Source organism: Mustela erminea, chromosome 2, assembly GCF_009829155.1.
Source record: "Mustela erminea isolate mMusErm1 chromosome 2, mMusErm1.Pri, whole genome shotgun sequence".
Classification (NCBI taxonomy): Eukaryota; Metazoa; Chordata; class Mammalia; order Carnivora; family Mustelidae; genus Mustela; species Mustela erminea.
The window spans coordinates 137,625,886-137,646,036 of NC_045615.1; the positions used below are offsets into that span (position 1 = coordinate 137,625,886).

At 41.3% G+C, this 20,151-nt stretch overlaps 1 protein-coding gene across 1 annotated transcript in view; it reads right to left on the bottom strand.

Moving 5' to 3' along the window:
• The window catches only part of CNGA1 (cyclic nucleotide gated channel subunit alpha 1), a 30,803-nt gene extending 14,350 nt beyond the window's left edge, over positions 1-16,453 (bottom strand). The window contains exon 1 of the mRNA XM_032334239.1: positions 16,375-16,453. The gene's annotated coding sequence lies outside the window, so the exon portion shown is untranslated. The remainder of the gene's footprint in view (positions 1-16,374) is intronic.
• Positions 16,454-20,151: the final 3,698 nt, after the last annotated feature.

The following is a 20,151-nucleotide window of genomic DNA, read 5'->3' on the forward strand; positions in this document are numbered from 1 at the left end:
TTCTTTAATAGAATACAGATGTAGCCTAAACCCTTAATTACCACTAGCGAGGTTTTTTTGTGTATTTTTTAAAAATTCAAAAATATAACAGAGGTGCAGATTTTTTTTTTTAAATTTTGGGTTTACCCCAGCTTTAAAATATTCAGGCAAGTAGTCATAGAACAGAGTTATAGAGACCTCACATACACATCAAACAAGTAAGAAAAAAAAGTAGTAAAATAAAATACCAAAATGAATGTAATCAGTTGTAAATGTCTCCAAGCATTCAAAAAAGGCGGGGTGGGGGTGGGGTGGGGTGGGGAGATTCTTGAACGGTGTTCAAACTTTGGAGTGAAAAAGGTTGCGACCGATCCACATTTTTAGCAAGTCCTCTAAATTACTCTGATACACATCGTGCTCGGCTTCCCGTGCTTGCATTTCAGGCTTCAGGAGAATGCCAAGAACCAAGAGATCCTGAATTCCCTCTGGTACGTCCTACCTCGCAGTGGGTTCGAGCCCAACCTCTTGCTCTTGGGGAGGCGCGGTAAAGAGCGCGCAGGCGCACCGCTCCTCGCCTTTCTGGTGAGGCTCTGCCCGGACCCAGCGAGGACGCCGCTGCATTGGGGACCGGCTCACGTTCATCCCCTGGTCTCCAGTGTGCCGCAGCCTCGTCACCCGCAACTTGGAGAAGTTCCTGGTGGGCGCGAACCGTGCGCCTGTGCGTAGGTTACAACGGCGGCTTTGCGACCACTGGCATTAGAAGCCCTGCTGTCCCAAGGGACGCAGTTGTGCCTAGGGCGCCCCTCCTATCCCCGCTTGCTGGGGTCACAGCGCTGCCCTCTGGGGATTTCATCCCTGGGGATGTTTCCTCCAAAGGCGCGTGGAGGAAAGCCTGAGGTCCAGGAAAATCCCTCGAAATGGACACCGGGTGTGCATCCCAGCCGCCTCTCTCCCGAACAAGGCTCCCCACTCTCTTAAAGTGTCAGGTCTCAGCAGGAAAAAAGAAAAACCAGTATCTGGTCACGGGCTCTGGCTCCAAGAACAGTGCTACGGTTTACTAGCTCTTGTACTGAAGGTGCATGGCATGGTTTCAGCACCTTCCATGCCTCCGCCTTATCCTCTCTGGACAGCTGGTCATCTACACCCCCCCCCCCCCCGCAAACACACTCCCACCCCGCCCCAGCCACACACACACAACAAGCTCCTGGCCTGCCCTCCAGGTTTTTATTTCCTTCGTTATTTTTCGACCATGATTTCTGGGTTTGGACAGCAAACTTGACTTTGTCGTTAACAAGCAAAAAACAAAACAAACAAAAAAAAAAAAAAAAAGAGAGAGAGAGAGAGAGAGAAAAGCAATCAAAGGATGTGGAAACGTGCACAAAACACAACTCATTCTTTATACTAAAAGACATTAAAGAACGACTTGCATTTCACAAAAAGTTAAATCTCCAAGTGAGGATAGCAATCAATGGCGCTCTATGTTTTACTCTGGTGTCCAAACAATGATGAAAATACCTAGCAGCCAGTAGTCAAAAAGTAAATGGAGATTTTTAGTGATGTTAATGAAATGTGCCTATGTTTTAAAATATAACTAAATTTGACTAAGAAGCAGCACTTTTTAGGAAGAAAGTTATTTCATTGACTCCTTTTCAGTATCTGAATGGATGTGACTATTCTGGCTATATTTACGGGGTGCTGATGTGCTATTGACATCAGTGAACGCTCCCTCTGAGAGACCTCATGCCTCCTGACTAGGGAGAATATATGCTTGCTACATCCATCACAAGACAGAAAAGTTTATGTGAGTTAAAGGTTAAACAAAGACATAAAATATCCAATATGTCAGAACAAACCAAGCCAGGACCTTGCTTGTACCTGAAGAAAAGAAGATTGAGATCCCTTGTCCTATAACTTCTTGGCCTAAACTTTTTACATAGGAATAAAACATTTGTTTTTAATTGCACAGTTACATTTTAATACCTATATCATATTTAATACATATATCACTCTAGTAATACAAATTTCACTCTAGGAAAAAAAGGAGAAAATATAAATCGAAAAATAAAGATACTCAAAATTCCACTCCAGACCTTAAAATTATTTATCAACATATTTTCCTCAATGCTTCTGTGGTTTCCTTTTTCACACTTAAACAGTTTAATCCACCTCCAATTTATTTTGGTGTAAGGTCTGATGTAGAGATTTAACTTTATATTTTCTAAATGGCTAGCCAATATTCTAAAATGACACTTAATCAATAATCCATCTTTTCCCTACTAATTTGAAATGTCATCATTCTAAACATGCCTGTCAACCATAGAGATTTTGATAAAGATTTTATTTATTTATTTATTTATTTATTTATTTTTATTTATTTATTTATTCGAGAGCGAGTGCAAGAGGGGAGCAGCGACGGTGGTGGGGGGACCAGACTCCCCGCTAAGCAGAGACCCAACACTCAGGGCTTGATCCCAGGGACCCCGGGTCATGACCTGAGCCAAAGCAGACACTTAACCAACTAAAGTACCCAGGCGCCTCAGGGAAACAATTGCTTTTAGAAAGGAAGTTTCAGTTTTCATTTTTTACCTGAATCACAAAAATTTCTCACTTCGGTGGGAATGTGAAAAACTGAACTAAAATATAGCAAAGCAAATGACTGGGAAAATCTTACGGACAGCTCAGGCAAAATTAATTTGGAACAAGAGCTATGAATGCCCAGGAAGCAGTCCATGCTATTGCTCAACATCAGGCTCTGTTTTAGGTTCAAATCCTGATTCTACCACTTACTAGTTGAATCTTATTCAATTTTAACATCTCTACAATCAGATTCATAGGATTTCTTTTGTATCAAATGGCAAAAAAGATATGCTACATATCCTCGGCCACAAATCCACGCATACAGACATAATTAACTGTGCAGCAGCGGTTCTCTGAATTCAGTAAGAATGATACCTATGAAACTCGTTTAAAATTTAGATACAAGAGCCCTGCTTTCAGAGTACGAAAAAAGTACACTTTGCGCACATGAATCTACAATTTTACCAAGCACCGTTATGTAATTCCGTTTCAAGCAATTCCTGAATCATACTTAATGCAATAGGGCTCTATGCTATGGGCCCTTGGCGCACTACCCCAGCCATATCTGTAATTCTGAATACAGTAGTGGGAGAGAGGAAATAACTGTCAGGAAAGGCTTCAAGGTTGTTGTTACTTCTCTGACATTTCAGACCTACAAATCTGAAACACTGAGAATCAATTTCCAAAGATAAAATCCTCAAACAACTATTTTACCAAATTCAATTTCATAACTTAAGAAATACAGACTTCCGGGGTGCCTGGGTGGCTCAGTCATTAAGCATCTGCCTTGGGTTCAGGTCATGATCACTGGGTCTTGGGATGGAGCCCAGCATCAGGCTCCCTGCTTGGCGGGAGGCCTGCTTCTCCCTCTCCCACACCCCCTTCTTGTGTTCTCTGTCTCACTGTGTCTCTCTTTGTCAAATAAATAAATAAAATCTGTAAAAAAAATACAGACTTTAATATGAAAAACAGCCTGTAAAATTCACCATATTAATAGAAAAAAGATGAGAAAAGTCATATGATAATTTCAACAGATAAAGAAAAGGTATTTGAAAAAATTCAACACCTATTCATAATATAAAACCTTAGCAATTTAGGAATAGAAAGAAACTTCCTCAACCCAATAAAAAACATGTACAATAAAGCTGTAGTTAGCATCATACTTAATAAAGAAAGGTTGAACATGTTCCCCCTAAACTCAAGAATAAGGCAAGGATATTTTAGAGGTATTCAACATTGTCCTAGCTCTCTTACAATAAGTCCTCAAAATATTTTAGCATATGTGCTGCCAAAGTGAGCACAGCCCCCAAAATATTTTAAAATAAAGAATAAAAAGCACCCACATTGTGAAGAAATAAAACTATATTTACAGATGACATGACAGTGTATTAGACCATCCTAAAGAATCTACAAAAAAAAAAAAAAAACAACTAGAACAAATAAGTAAACTTAGCAAGGTCTCAAGACAAAAATCAATGTAAAAATTCATTTTCTTTCTGTATGTTTGCAGTGAATAATTAGAAAATGAAATGAAAATGAAAATAGAGGGCGCCTGGGTGGCTCAGTGGGTTAAAGCCTCTGCCTTTGGCTCAAGTCATGGTCCGAGGGTCCTGGGATCGAGCCCTGCATTGGAGCTCTGCTCAGCGGGGAGCCTGCTTCCCTTCCTCTCTCTCTGCCTACTTGTGATCTCTCTCTCTCTCTCTGCCAATTAAATAAATAAAATCTTTAAAAAAAAAAAAAGAAAATGAAAATACACATAGCAAGCAATTAATGTCTATGTCCATTTTGATAACTAAATGCTATTTACAAAGTTCTCTGCCAGTTGCTGTAAGAAAGAAGCCCAAAGATGAGTATGGCCGTAAAGAGCTTACAACTAGTAGCAGGAAAGAAAATGAGAGCACCACACCAGACACATGGTTTGGGCCCATGAAGGGAACAAAAGCAAGTATTCATGACTGTCCATCACCTCTTTAATTTCCAAGATTATTTCTTCTTTGTTTCAAAATTTGTAGATCTTTTCATAGTGTTATAGTCAAAGAAAAAAAGGATACCGGAATAACAGATATGTTTTAAACTCTAGCAGGGGGTGGTTTAAAAAAGAAAAAAAAAATCCCTTTCAGCTAGATTATAAAGAAGTTCATAAGATGGCAGAGTATAGAAGCAAGGTCTACAATCAGGGTCTAATTAGAAAAATGATGAAATCGGACAGTTCAATAGAGAGAAGTAATATCAAAAACACTGGAAAACCTAAAGAGGGAAACTGAGAAAACCCAGAGATGAACAGTAACAGGGCCCTCTCCCTGTCCTAGAGCAGGAGACATGCAGGGCAAAGAGAGATTATTGGAGTCTAAAACCAGGGCTTCCAGTCTGGAAGACAGAATTATTGTGGGAGATGCGTCAGGAGGCAAAGAATGAGTGGAAGAAATGACTTCACCTCTGACTTCTGCCCTCCATCGTCCACAAGTGCCCTCCAGTAGCTGAAGCCAAAACAAAGCAGCGAAGCCTGGGAAACATAGATTTCAGGGAAGAGAAGGCAAGGATCTAAGCCTGAACGGAAATGAATGCACGAGAAGATAGGATGGAACAGACGGAAGTAGGCTGGTGAAAGAACCTTTCTTTCTGGGTAAAGAGGAATTTATGAGAAAACTCATGGGAATGGGAAAGAAGCTGTCAGGAGATTATAGATTCATCTAGTTTAACTAGAGGACACAGAGAACCTGGGGGAAATAAGTATGAGGAAGTAAGAAGACTTTGGCAAAATAGATGTTCCTTCTCCATTTCAATAGGAAATAGTCATAGAAGATTTTAAGGCATGGAATAACATTATCCCAAGGTACTTTAGGATAATTACTCTGGTAGCAGGTACAGGATAAATTGGATTAGATGCCTTTTAAATTCTTGCCATGGCATCTCAGTTGGCCCATAATGTTGCTCATTGATTGTCTTCCTATATCTGCAGAAGCTAGCCTGAGCCTCCTCTATTAGTTTTTTTTTTTTTTAAGATTTTTTATTTATTTATTTGACAGAGAGAAATCACAAGTAGATGGAGAGGCAGGCAGAGAGAGAGAGAGAGAGAAGCAGGCTCCCTGCCGAGCAGAGAGCCCGATGCGGGACTTGATCCCAGGACCCTGAGATCATGACCTGAGCCGAAGGCAGCGGCTTAACCCACTGAGCCACCCAGGCGCCCCCCTCCTCCATTAGTTTAATGCCCTATTTCCAACCCCAACCCCAAGAGACATCCACTGCTTTGCTAAGTTCTAGCCACATTGGTCCACTCACTGATAAAAATTATTGAAGGAAACATCCACATTTGAATGACCACACAGCACCCAGCAGAGATGTTTGCACTGAGCAAGCACATAGAGGATGGCCATGGAATTGACTCCAAGCCTGGGAGAAGAATCTGACGCTGTCCAAAAACTAAATTAAGATGAAAAAGCCACATGGTGTCTCTAGTCCTTCCATTCTCTCCTCCCATTCTCCCTTCCCTAGGGAGAATGCTAATAAACATTTCCACTAAAAATGTTTGTTCAACAGCTACTAGCAGCAGGAAATGTGTTAAGTGCTATGATACAACATGACACATGCTTAAAGAAATGCATATATGATTAATAAAACAGATAAGATATTTGATAGGTCAGTAACACCTTTGATGGAGGTTATCTTTAAAGTCCCAACAGAAAACAAAGATATACACAAAGTGGGGTAATTCTGTAAGAGGTTTATTTCCAAATGGACTGTTTACGAAGGTGTTCGGGTAAGGCAAACAGAAAGCACAGTGCAGTAACCCGGGGGCTTCTAGTGGCCAGTTACCACCCCTAGGCTCCAAACACAAGCAGAGGGAATGGGCGTCAGCCCTGGAAGGAGAGGGAGTGTGTAGAGTAATGAGTCATGAGGCAGTAACGTCACTTACCACTGAGGGACACAGCCAGCACAGGCAAGCCCACAGGAAGGATACCACCAGGGCACCAACACCCTGACCTCATGTCTCCCTCCTCCCCCACCCCTGCTGGGGTTCCACACTGGGTGACCTCAGACAGCAGGCAGATGCCTTCCATAGAGGGCAGTTCTCTCCTCCAGAATGCAGAATGCAGAAGGGTATGTTACCGGTTGAAGTGTGTCCTCCAGAAACGGTATCTTGAAGTCCTAAGCCCCAGTGCCTTAGAATTTGGAAATGAGGTCTTTTTAATTAGGTGGGTCCTAATCCAGTATTACTGATGCCTCTATAAAAGGGAAAAATTTGGACACAGACAACCCCTCACACACACACACACACACACACACGACTCCGTGGAGATACACAGAGAACATTGAGAGGATGGGGGGTTAGAATAATGCATTGACAAGCCAAGGAATGCCTGTGGCCACCTGAAAGGGGGAAGAGGCATGCAACGGAGGCTTCCCTGGTGCCTTCAGAGAGACCCTGGCCCTCATTAGACCTCTATGGGGTCCTTCTGGCTGTAGAACGGAGACAATACATTTCTGCTCTTTGAAGCCACCCAATTTGGGTGCGTTCATTATAGCAGTCCTAGGAAACTAAAGGTGGAAAGGGAGCAGGGGGTCCAACAGCCAATATCGAGCACATAGAGGTAGGTCGGGGTTCGGAGATGCTGCAGCAGCCAGGAGGAAATGCACTGAATCCTCTGCAGGGGCCGGAGATAAAGCTTCCAGAAAAGGCAAGACGAGGGCAGGCTTAGAGACAGAGCAGAAACCTGCCAAGCCTATTACGATGTGGAGCCAGATTCCTGGCAGAAGCTATACGGTACGACAAAACCAAACGCGTGAGAGAACACAATGCCACCAGGCAATCCCTACAGACCAACCGTTTTCCCACCTGGTGCGACAGTTTTAGGCAGGATGAGAGCAGGCATATGAGAAAGAACTTCTGTGCGTTGCCTGTTCTCCGTATCACTGGACCACTTTCCGACCAGAGGGACAAAGAGAAGGAAAGAAATGTCTATTGAGTGTCTACTAGAGGCCAGGTCTTCCATGAGGTCAGCACGTTGAACCCATGTAAGAACCTGAGGCATGGCTTTCTGTTCTTCATTTCACAGGGGAGGGTATGTTGCTCAGAGAGGTTAGAGGAGTTGCTCAAGGTCATATGACTTTCATTGTGGAGCTGGGATGTAAAAGCTCCACCCCACAGAGCTCAAGCTCTTGCTGCACATCTTATAAAAGGCGTCCTATAGGAACTTGGTCACCAGATGCCCCCAAGTGACCCTTCTTTGTCCTGCTTTGTTCCTATCAGGGTGGTCTTCTCCGTGACAGTGTGTCTTTTGGATGTAGCCAATTGTGTGCAATGCAAGGACATAAATTCAAAAAGCTTGTCTTAAAATAGCAACTTAAGCAAAGGGATGGTATTGGAGGGTTTTTAGCCTCCAATGATAGGCCTTAGGATCCCCAACTCACCTCCAAATAATACCTTAAAAAAAAAAAAAACCAGTAGATTTGACAATTAAGCCTACCTCTAAGATTCATTTCTAGGCCCCACTTCTCATCAGATCTGCTCCTAAGCCCCAAATATATAGAAATTCTGAATCCACAACTGTCCTTAGGAAAAATACCAGAAAGGATTTTTCTGTAATTTCCCCTCAACTGAGTTCCTTAAGGGAAGGAATAGTTTTGGTTCGTGTTTCGTCTACATATCTGCAGCACTTAGAGCTGTGCTTGGAACCTAGCAAACACCCAGCGATGTTTGTGGAGAGAATGAGTGGGTAAATGAAGGCCGGAGACCGCGGAGCAGAGAATGGTGGTGGGACGACTCCTGATCATCTTTGCCAGGACCCCAAACTCTCCTGAATTCCCCTTCCCTGTCTCCTCTCTCTAGCACTTCCTCCCAATCCATAAATCCTGCTGCCGTGAGTTAGAGTTGTAAGGACACTCGGATCTGATGATCCACACGGGAAAGGTAGTGTGGTTGTGAATCTCATTTTTCCATCAATTAGTAAATTCTGGGCCACCAAAGCTCCCGGGTGAACCAGACAAGCGCCATCTTGGACAAATCCACCCCGGTGACCGTTCTGTGACCCGAAAGCCTTCTGGAGCGCAGCCCCTCACCCCACATTCTTTCTTTTTGTTTACCCTCACCCTTAAGCATGCCCTTGGCATAATGTCCTTGATTTGCTCTGGAGATAGGACTGTGACACACACCTGTACTTTTTTTAAAATTTAAATTTAACTAATTAACATATGAAGTATTATTGGTTTCAGAAGCAGAGGTCAGTGATTCATTAGTCTTATATAACACCCAGTGCTCATGGCATCACATGCCCTCCTTAATGCCCGGCACCCAGTCACCCCCTCCCTCACCCGCCTCCCCTCCAGCAGTCAGTCTGTTTCCTATGCTTAAGAGTCTCATATGCTTTGTCTGCCTCACTGATTTCATCTTGTTTTAGTTTCTCCTCTACTCCCCCATGATCTTCCGTTTTGTTTCTTAAAGTCCGCATATGCGTGAGATCATATGATGACTGTCTTTCTCTGACTGACTTATTTCACCCTGATCTCATCTGGTCTCAGAAGCTAAGCGGGTTCAGGTCTGGTTAGTAATTGGATGGAAGACACACACCTGTTTTTAAACATTCTCTCCTCCGTAGACCGGCAGCACTCCCAGCTTCTAGGGCTAGAGAAGCAGGTCTCAGGGGAGGTGGGGTTGCTGAGACAGGCCCAAGACATACTTCTGCCCAGAAGTCTCCTTAATAAGCCATTTCTTGTCAAGCTGGACTTGTCAGCCTTTTTCTTTGGTCCTATGGCTCCTTCAGCCTTTGGAGGCCTGCATGTACCTCCCCCTCACAGAACAGCTCCTAAGCGTGGGAGCCCCGGCCCCCTACAATTGTTTTCCCTGGGTCCTTCCATCTGTAGTAATAGTACCACAAAGGATACATCTTCCATATCATACACAGAAATTAGTGTTGTGTACAGTCCCACACAGCATCCTGCACTGCTCAGGAATTGAGGTGCCCAGACGTGTGCCCATTTTCTTGCATTAAATTTCAACCCCCCAGTGCCTGGGTGCCTCAGTGGGTTAAGCCTCTGCCTTCGGCTCAGGTCATGATCTCAGGGTCCTGGGATCCAGGCCCAAATCGGGCTACTTGCTGGGCGGGGAGCCTGCTTCTCCCTCTGCCTGCCGCTCCCCCTGCTTGTGCACGCTCTCTCTCTCTCTCTGACAAATAAATAAATCTTAACATAAAAATAAATAAATAAATAAAAGTTCGACCTCTTCTCTAGGCCAGTATCTCCCAATTCACTCATCCAGCTCTGAGCACATTCCCCAGCTCCTCTGCTATGGCTCATTCATTAATTCATTCCACCGACTTTCTGTCCCTCCTATTAGCCACACCCCTTCCATTTAAATTCCGCAGTGTCCCCTTCAGATCCCTGTGTCCCGTGCGTCTCCAGATTTTCTCCTCTTTCCCTGTCAGCCAGCTCTTCTTCCAGACATTCCTATTTCTGTTCGCAGAATTGCTGTTTGAAATTTCAGTCACTTCAATTCCCTTAGAACTCGGAATTAGTCATCTGGGATTCTTTCCTTCCTGCCAGGCACTTCATCGAATCTTACCTATTCTGCTCTGCGTCTGTTCCTGCCCGCACGCCCATCGTTTCCTCCTAATTACCACCGGAATTTGTCGGGGGCCTGTTACCCCTTGTCTTCCACCAGTCTTTTAGCCAGTTTTTTCATCCCCAGCCTCACCCTCCCTCCAATCCAGCCTCCGGAGTACTCCCAAATTAATCCTTGGAAGGAGCATAAACTACTTTGTTCCTATTCTAGAACCTTCCAGATTTTCACCATTGTCTACTGAATTATTACCCTTTCTTCTGCAGCAGGGTCCCAACCTCCTTCTCTCCCCTCTTCTCCCTCCCGTCCTATCCTTTTATTCCTTCCAAAAATATGTCCTATAGGGTGAAATAGACGCAGTCAGTCATTAAAATAGGAAGGCACTTCTGTATGAACAGGTATTGAAAGTCCTCCAAGATATAATACACTACCAGGGGCAGGAGAAAAGGATATATGTATTATGTGTGTGTGGGCACGTGCACGCGTGTGTATGCACGCATGTGTGTGCACACATGTGTGTGCATCTGTGTGTGTGCACGCATGTGTGTGCGTGATGTGTGTGTGTGCACGTGCGCGCGCTTGTGTGCACGCATGTGTGTGCATCTGTGTGTGTGTGTGCGCGCGCATGTGTGTGTGCATGTGTATGCGTGTGTGTGTGTGTGTGTGTGAAGAGAGGGAGAGATGTAACAAGAATGTCATACCACGGATTACTTGCTTCTAAGAAAGGGAACCATGGGTAGGACTGGGCAATAGGAATGCAAAAGGGAGTAGTTTGTACTTTTTAAATTTTGTGTCCTATAAATTGATGACTTACCAGGTACACATAGGGACCTTGATTTTACAATGTGAAACAGTATAAAAATTATATCATCCGTGGTTCCACCACCAGGAATTAATTGTGACCTTTCGTCTTTTGTCAAATTTATGTCCACGCCTTTTATGGCTTATGAAAAACAAGAAAGCTTTATACCTTAAGTTAAAGCCCCATAAGAAGCTCTCCCCTCCCAGTCCCGTTCTTGCGGTCCCCCCTCCCTACCTCCCGGAAGCAGCCGCCACTGTAAATTTGGGGTGTATTTTAGCAGACCAGCTTCCCTCCTTTCAACCAGCTTCCTGAGCCTCCATAATCACGGTATACTTTGGGACATGTTAAAGCATATGGAGCTGTGTCCTCATCTGTGTATAATTTCACAGCTTGTTTTCTTCACTCAAAATTATGTTTAAAATTATTTATGCTAATATACACAGAGCTCTTTCATTTTACAATACTGTTTGTAAATATTGCAGACTCTGTATATCATATTTTGCTCCCTTTTTCTATGTGTGTTTCCTCTTTCTTTTTTTTTTTTTTTTTAAAGATTTTATTTATTTATTTGACAGAGAGAAATCACAAGTAGATGGAGAGGCAGGCAGAGAGAGAGAGAGGGAAGCAGGCTCCCTGCCGAGCAGAGAGCCCGATGCGGGACCCGATCCCAGGACCCTGAGATCATGACCTGAGCCGAAGGCAGCGGCTTAAACCACTGAGCCACCCAGGCGCCCCTGTTTCCTCTTTCTATTAATGAGTGAGGTTCTTTCCAGGTTTTTTTTGCTATTGTGAACAGTGCTGTAGTAAAATCCTTTGCATGCCTCCTTAGACACCTGTGCGAGAGTTGTTCTTAAGTCTATACCCAGAAATGGAATTGTTTATTCTAGTGTCAGGTTAGTGGGGCTGGCCAAAGTGCTGCCCAAAGTTGAACTTCATTTTATACATTCTACCAGCCGTGTACAAACACGTCATGTCCCCAACATCCTGGCCAACCCTTCATGTTGTCAAATTTTAAGGTTTTTCCCCAATTTGATGAGTGTAAACTTGTTTGCACTGTGCTTTTGATTCACATTTATGAGTAAAGTTGCAAAACTCTCATATGCCTATTGGTCATTCGGCTTTCTTCATAAATTAGATTTTACTATTCTTGGCCAATTTTTCTTCAGTTGGGTTCTTTGGTCCATTTAACATGTAACATATATTTATCAAATGCCTGCTAGACATCAGGCATTATTACTGTCCCCTAAGTGAATAGGTACCCCTGCATCTCTATTAACTGCATTTTTTTACCTTGCTAAAATCAAGATAAAATTCTGTCATCTACTAATGTCATTGGCATACTTGACTAATTTGTAAGTCCCTTAAATCACATACATATTTACATATGTATAATTACAAAGATTACACAGCAATCTCACTCCTGTAATCCCACTGAGCTACCATCACTACTATGTTACGATCTATCACAGACTGTATTGAGTAGTTCCTAAGCAGGAAACTACTTCTGGATAAAATTGAAAACTGAACTGAGAAATTCATTTTGCAAGGCTGACGTAATACGTAGACTTTATTTTTCATTTTTTTTTAAGATTTTATTTTTTTTATTTGACACACAGAGATCACAAGCAGGCAGAGAGGCAGGCAGAGAGAAAGAGAGAGAGAGAGAAGCAGGCTCCCTGCTGAGCAGAGAGCCTGATGTGGGGCTCGATCCCAGGATCCTGAGATCATGACCCAAGACAAAGGCAGAGGCTTAACCCACTGAGCCACCCAGGCCCAGTATGCAAACTTTAATGTATCAACTTTAAACAAGGATGGTTATGTATTATGCAGGTCAGAACACCTACACTGCTAAATTATTCGAAGATGGCCGAAGATGATCCATCTCTGTATAGAATTCCTGGATATAGGTGCTTTCTAGAGTGGAATTCTGTGTGAATGTTCCAAAAGATTATTATAAATGATGTGTTTGGGCTTTGTATGTTATTTGTTATAGTGACTCTAATAAGTGAAATATGTACCTTTAGGGCGCCTGAGTGGCTCAGTGGGTTAAGCCGCTGCCTTTGGCTCAGGTCATGATTTCAGGGTCCTGGGATTGAGTCCCGTATCAGGCTCTCTGCTCAGCAGGGGGCCTGCTTCCCTTCCTCTCTCTCTGCCTGTCTCTCTGCCTACTTATGATCTCTCTCTGTCAAATAAATAAATAAAATCTTAAAAAAAAAAAAATATGTACCTTTAAAAATAAATGATGCTCTCTTCTCTATCAGGAGTCTAATCTGTTAATGCAACTAGTAAAATTCAGACTTCATAGAAAAGTCCAGAACTTATATGGACGACACTGTAAACAACAGTTACCTCTGAACTAGTCTGTTGTTCTCTGTATTGTTTGAACTTTAGATATAAACATGTATTAATTTTATAATAAAAGGATAAACTTGGATATTTTTTCTCTAAAGAATGTCACTAAACAACTTGTAGAAATGTTCATGATATAGTGTTAAGCAGAAAAAGCAGATCATTAAATAACATTTATAGTATCATCTCATTTTATTAAAAATTATGTATATGTGCATAGATAAACACCTTAATGTTAAACATGTTAAGTTTTTAGTGGAAAGATTGTTAGTGTTTTTACTTTCTTCTTTGTGTTGTTCTGTATTTTCTCCTGGTTTATTTTTTAAAATATTTTATTTATTATTTATTTGAGAGAGAGAGCATACAGTGAGGGGTGGAGGGAGAGAGGAAGAGGGAGAAGCAGACTCCCTGCTGAGCAGGGAGTCCAATCTGGGGCTCTAACCCAGACACTTAACCAACTGAGCCCCCCAGGCACCCCTAATTTATTTTTTAATGGGAAAAAATAATGTTCTTAAATAGAATATTGTCCAAGAACAAAAATTTTTTAAAAAAGGGGGGGCGCCTGGATGGCTCAGTGGGTTAAGCCTCTGCTTTTGGCTCAGGTCATGATCTCAGGGTCCTGGGATCGAGCCCCACATCAGGCTCTCTGCTCAGCGGGGAACATGCTCCCCCCCATCTCTCTCTCTGCCTGCCTCTCTGCCTACTTGTAATCTCTCTCTCTCTCTGTCAAATAAATAAATAAAATATTTTTAAAAAAATAAAATAAAAATAGAATAAAATAATGTTTTCCAGGGCGCCTAGGTGGTTCAGTCAGTTAAGCCTCCACCTCCAACTCAGGTAACAATCCCAGAATCCTGGGACAGAGCCCCGCATCAGGCTCCCTACTCAGTCAGGAATCTGCTTCTCCTTCTGTCCTTCCCCGCTCCATTTGTGATCTCTCTCACACTCTCTCAAATAAATAAAATCTTTTTTAAAATAAATAAAATAAAATCTTTTCCAGGGATGCCTGGGTGGTTCGGTCGGTTAAGCGGCCAACTCCTGATTTCAGCTCAGGTCATCGTCTCAAGGTCGTAAGATTGAGCCCTGCATCGGGCTCTACACTCAGCAAGGAATCTGCTTGAGATTCTCCCTCTCCTTCTCTCTGGACCTCTCCCCCCGCTTGTGTGTCCTCTCTGTCTCTAAAATAAATAAACACATCTTTAAAAAGAAAGAAAGAAAGAAAGAAAGAAAGAAAGAAAGAAAGAAAGAAAGAAAGAAAGAAAAAGAATGTTTTCCAATCCTTGCCCAATCTTACTGTTTAGTTGCAGAGCTAAGGTTGTGGCTTCAAATTTAATGATGTTCCTGGAGTTGTGTAACCATGTAGAACAGGCTTTGCGGGCTACCCCGCCGGGAGGCAGCCCGTGTCTGCAAACAGCCACCTCCTGCTTGGCAAAGACCTGGGCTCCACCCTAGCTCTTCACCAAATTGCCAGCGAGACCTCGGCAGAAATCCTTCTAAGCTTCTGTTCCCTCCCCTGTAAGAGGGAGATGAGAGTGCCCACCCTACCCATTATAATGATTCTCTCCGGGGAGCTAACAAAAACAACAAATCAATATATACAAAGCAATAAAAATAATAAAATATATATAAAGCAACACTGAAGGGTTCTACAGATGGAAGTTGATGATATTATTACGTCATCCCCAAGCTCAGAGAGGCAACCATCAACCTTCTCATGGAGACAAGAGTTAAATGATACAAATGGTCTTTCTTTAATGCCTCTCCCCTTGAACTATTACTTTGAGAGGCCACATTGGTCAGAACAACTATTTAATAGTTATCTTTATAGGATTAAAAGCAAGGCATAGTTCCTATGAAAATGAAAACAGAGCTGACACAACATTGTTGCTGTATCTGCCCTTAGCACGCACAGGGACCTGTCAGACTCACTAAGTCACTTGTCAGCAACTCTGAAAAACACATTCTTTTCCCAGGGAGAAACAATTTCACCAAAGAGGGCTCTCATACTCATTATCGCCACCTTCAGGATCCACAGACGATTCACAAAGTAGCCATCATAACATAAAATCTCGATTGATCACAAGCCAAGAACAAAACCATTAAATAACCCAAAACATCTTCCAATACTTCTTTCTTTAGCCAAAACATTTTACAAGAAAATAGTGATATAACAGAGGGTTTAAATGCCAGAAAATGTAAGCATGGAAGAACAAAAGAACTCTGTTTTGTTCACCACTACATTCCCACTGACTAGAAGTTTTTTGTTTGTTTGTTTGTTTTTAAGATTTTATTTATTTATTTGACAGACATAGATCACAAGTAGACAGAGAGGCAGAGAGCTGAGCAGAGAGCCCGATGCGGGGCTCGATCCCAGGACCCTGAGATCATGACCTGAGCCGAAGGCAGAGGCTTAACCCACTGAGCCACCCAGGCGCCCCTAGAAGTGTTTTTTAAATACATTTTGAAAATTGATTTTAACACGAAAATCATATATATTATGATGTTGGGGCATTGCAAGACCCTAGATCGTTGAAGAAAGTTTTCTTTAAAATTAATACATTCAGGCCTCCTGGGTGGCTGAGTCGGCGTCCAACTCTTGATTTCTGCTCAGTCATGATCTCAGTGTCATGAGATCAAGCCCTGTATCCGGCTTGAGATTCCTCTCTCCGTCTGCCCCTTGTCTTTCTCTCTTTCTCCCTCTCTATAAGTAAATAAATAGATATATAGAGAGAGACATAAAATCAGTGTGTTCTATAACCAAGGGTAAGAACAAAGACTTTCTGCAATGCTTGGAGGCTTTAATGTGTTATCTTTCCATTTTCTCCTTTGAATCAGACACTATTCAGAATTCTCAAAATTGACCCCCCCAAATTAATAAATTCTGATTAACTGAAGGTTTCCTTGCCTCTTATGTTGGGATATCTCACCCTAATACCTGTTTCACAGTAAAATTCCTAGGGAAATGCATACTGATGAGAGGTGTTTGGGGAAAGTCTTAGAGTTCCATCTTCTACAAAATCTATTGTAACTTCACCAACCATTAATATATATATTATATCTATCAATACATGTATTGACTATATTTTAAATCATTTCTTTGGCCCTAAGTACTTACTTCTTTGTATATATGTGTCTATGGCTGGCTGTGTATGGCCCACTTTCCCAAGGTTCTCCACGCTTCTGAAGGACGGGTGACTTCCTTTTTCTCTGTCTGTGCCCTGGGACAACCACAAACACAAACTTTTTATGGAAATCATAAAGGTGAATAAACATATAAAAAGGCAAATAAATACTTAGAGTCCAGCACTTGAGGTCCCCTGGACTCTAATCACATGGAGATTTTGTCAGTCACAAGGAGTATTTGAAATTTAGGATAATCTTTTTCCTTTTCTTACAAATGTATACCTTATACCCAAAAGGAACACATTAAGAGTCCTGATGTTTTTCCTTGCAAACAATTTGCAGATAACATTCTAACCTGCATTTACTATTTCTGCTTCTCAGCATTTGCGGAGCCCAAGCTGTGTAATCAGCAGCCCCATGTAGCTTGCTGAGGTGTGAAGGCGAGAGAGAGACAAGGAAGGACGGATTGTTGGTTAAGACAGGCTTCCGGCCCTCGAGAAGTTAGCAAAGAGAACCCTGTAAGTAATAAAAATCTAAAAGGACAATTTTGTATGTGTGTAGGTCAACTCTGTACAGCTGGGAGATTCACAAAGAGCTTTCCAAAGCAGGGCATATGGAACTGGATCCTAGAGGATGAGTAGGAGTTTTCTAGGCATAGAGGAAATGAGCAATCTTGGCAAAGGAAACACCATGTGATAAAGGTAAAGAAAGAAGAAAAAATCAAAAAAAAATTTTTTTTTTAAGATTTTATTTACTTATTGACAGACAGAGATCACAAGTAGGCAGAGAAGCAGACAGAGAGAGAGGAGGAAGCAGGCTCCCTGCTTAGCAGAGAGCCCAATGTGGGGCTGGATCCCAGAACCCTGGGATCATGACCTGAGCCGAAGTCAGAGGCTTTAACCCACTTGGCCACCCAGACGCCCCTCAAATGTTTCTAACGGCTGGAATTGGAATGCCTGGGTGCCTGAGGCTCCCCTCGTCTCTCACATAGAACGTAGTACTTAGCATCAGGGCACTGAGCCATTCTTTTATTATGATGCATTTATAGCTGTGTCTTTCCCTCCAGACTTGAGAGCGGGCACCAATGAGCACTGGTTTTATGTCTATAGTATTTTAAATAAATACTAGCGCAAAATAAACAATGCAAAAAATTATTTTACTTTTGTTACTTCTTTTATTGCATAAATACTATGTCTATACTACATGTAGTGGTAATAAACATCTACACTCCATCATCATTTTAATGACTATATTTAAATAGCTATTTCTATGACAGTACAATGTGTATATTTATTATTCCCAGTTGCCTTTAGAATAATTTTATCATGTTCCCTAGAATGCAATGTGTTTTAAAAAGAGATTTCATTAGATGTATGAATTTTGGGGAGACTCAACATGCTTAATATATTAAATCTTTAAAAATCATATATCAAGGGACATCTGATTTATCAATAGCTTTTAAAAATCTACTTTGTACTCCATAATTTCCTTTAAATAAGCAACACAAATTTCCTATTAAATACACTCTACAAATTTAAATTTTTATTTGTAAATAAGACCTAATTTTATTGTATTGACTAGTCATTATGGGCTTATAGAACTATTAATTTATACATTCATTTTTGTAGCCTATTATCTTATTGAACATTTTATTAGTTTTAATAGTTTTAAATTAATCTATTGAAGTTTTTTGAGTAGACAATTATATTATCCACGGGTAATATTAATTTTATCTCTGCAAACTGTATACTTTGTTTTGTTTTCCTGTCTTACTGGGTTGAGTAGAAATCATAGATCAATGTTAGATAATATATCAGCACTCTTTGTCTTATTTCAGTCTCTAGAATTTCTTCTATTTTTGCCCATGATTTCAGATAAGTTGTATTTCTTATGTTAAAGCTTTTTTATTACTAATTTCCTATTTTATCAAAAATAGATTTTGAAATTTATCAATTGCCTTATCATCAATTAAATCCATATGAATTAAAGCTAAATAGATTGGTACTTTGGAACATTTGTACATTTAAGAACCATTAGTATAATTATAAACACTTGTACCACATAAAAAGTAGCCAGAGAATGTAGGCTGTGTACCTTTTTTGACGATATTTGCCTAGTTCATAGCATAGCTCGAAATCTTCACACAGTAGTTGTCTGCTGAGGGGAAGGTACACTATGTTTCTCCTTTAAGAGATGTAGTTACCAGCTGTGGAAGGTTTGGTTAGTGCCACAGCCAAAACTTACAATATGGCCGCCCAGTTCCCATGTACTCTTTCCCAAGGGGAAAGGTTCTGGCATTATATGGATTTATTCCTTTGACCTATTGATGGGGACACAATAAGACAGTGACTGGCACACAATAGGTACTAAATAAATATTTGTTGAATAATTAACAAGTAAAAAAATATTTAAGTTATAAGTGGCATTTTTGGAAGTAGTTCTTGGACCCTTCTTTCAATTTTGCCTGTAATTTTTCATCAATTTGATTTTTACTTCTAAAATGAAATTTGGGGCATCTGGGTGGATCAGTTCGTCAAGCAGCTGCCTTCAGCTCAGGTCATGATCACTGGATCCAGGGATCAAGTCCTGCACCCAGCTCCCTGCTTAGTGGAGAGCCTGCTTCTCCTTCTGCCTCTGCCTGCCGTTCTGCCTAATTGTGCTTTCTTTCTGTCAAATAAATAAATTAAATCTTTTAATTAATTAACTAGTTAATTAATTAAAATAAAATTTAGACATTCGTTTTTGTAGAAAATAATCTATTTTATCTAGACTTTTTACACATACTGACTTCACAGCCTAAAAATTACCTCCTTGAAAAAGACAAAGATTGGAATCGCTATTTTGTTATCTTCACTTAAAGACGTATTTGACTATTCTTCCCCGCCAACCCTATCCCTGCTTTTTTTTCTTTTTTTTTCTTTGTTATTTCTAAGGGGTAAGGCATTTAATTTAAACTTCACTTATTATTTCTAACTTTGACTGTGGGCAGAGAATGCAGCCTGTGCACTTCTTTGCCTTACTGAGATTATTCTATGATCAGAGTTTATAAACATTTCAAGTGTAGAGAAAAGAGGGTGTAATCCTCTATGGTATATAAAGTGTAATCAATAACTATCAGGTCTTTTATTTCCAGTTGTTCTGATACTCCCACCTCACCCTATCCTCTTTTGTCTCCCTGCTTGATCCAACAAAGACATAAGTGAAAGATGTATATGGAAAGAATGCCAAGAGAAGGAATGAATGTAATTGAACAAATTAAGGGGTATATAAAGCAAAAAGATCGAAATGTAAAAAGCCAACTGTAAGACATGTGTTTATTGATAGGAACATTTTAGAAACTTAGTTTAATAATGTCTAACTCTCTAATATAAAATGAAATTTCAAGAATTCATAATCCTGTAACCTTCACACAACAAAAAATGATAAAGAATAATTTTTTTAAGATTTTATTTATTTATTTATTTATTTGAGAGAGAGCGAGAGCGAGAGAGAATGGTCGGGGTGAGGGGCAGAGGGAGAAGCAGACTCCCAGCTGAGCAGGGAGACTGATGAGGGGCTCAATGCTAGGACTTTGGGATCATGACTCTAACAGAAGGCAGATGCTTAACCCACTGAGCCACCCAGGTGCCCCTAAAGAGTAGTTTTTAAATTTATAAAAACAAAACGTGATGGGGCGCCTGGGGCACTCAGTGGGTTAAGCATCTGCCTTCGGCTCAGGTCATGATCTCAGGGTCCTGGGATGGAGCCGCACATTGGACTCTCTGCTCAG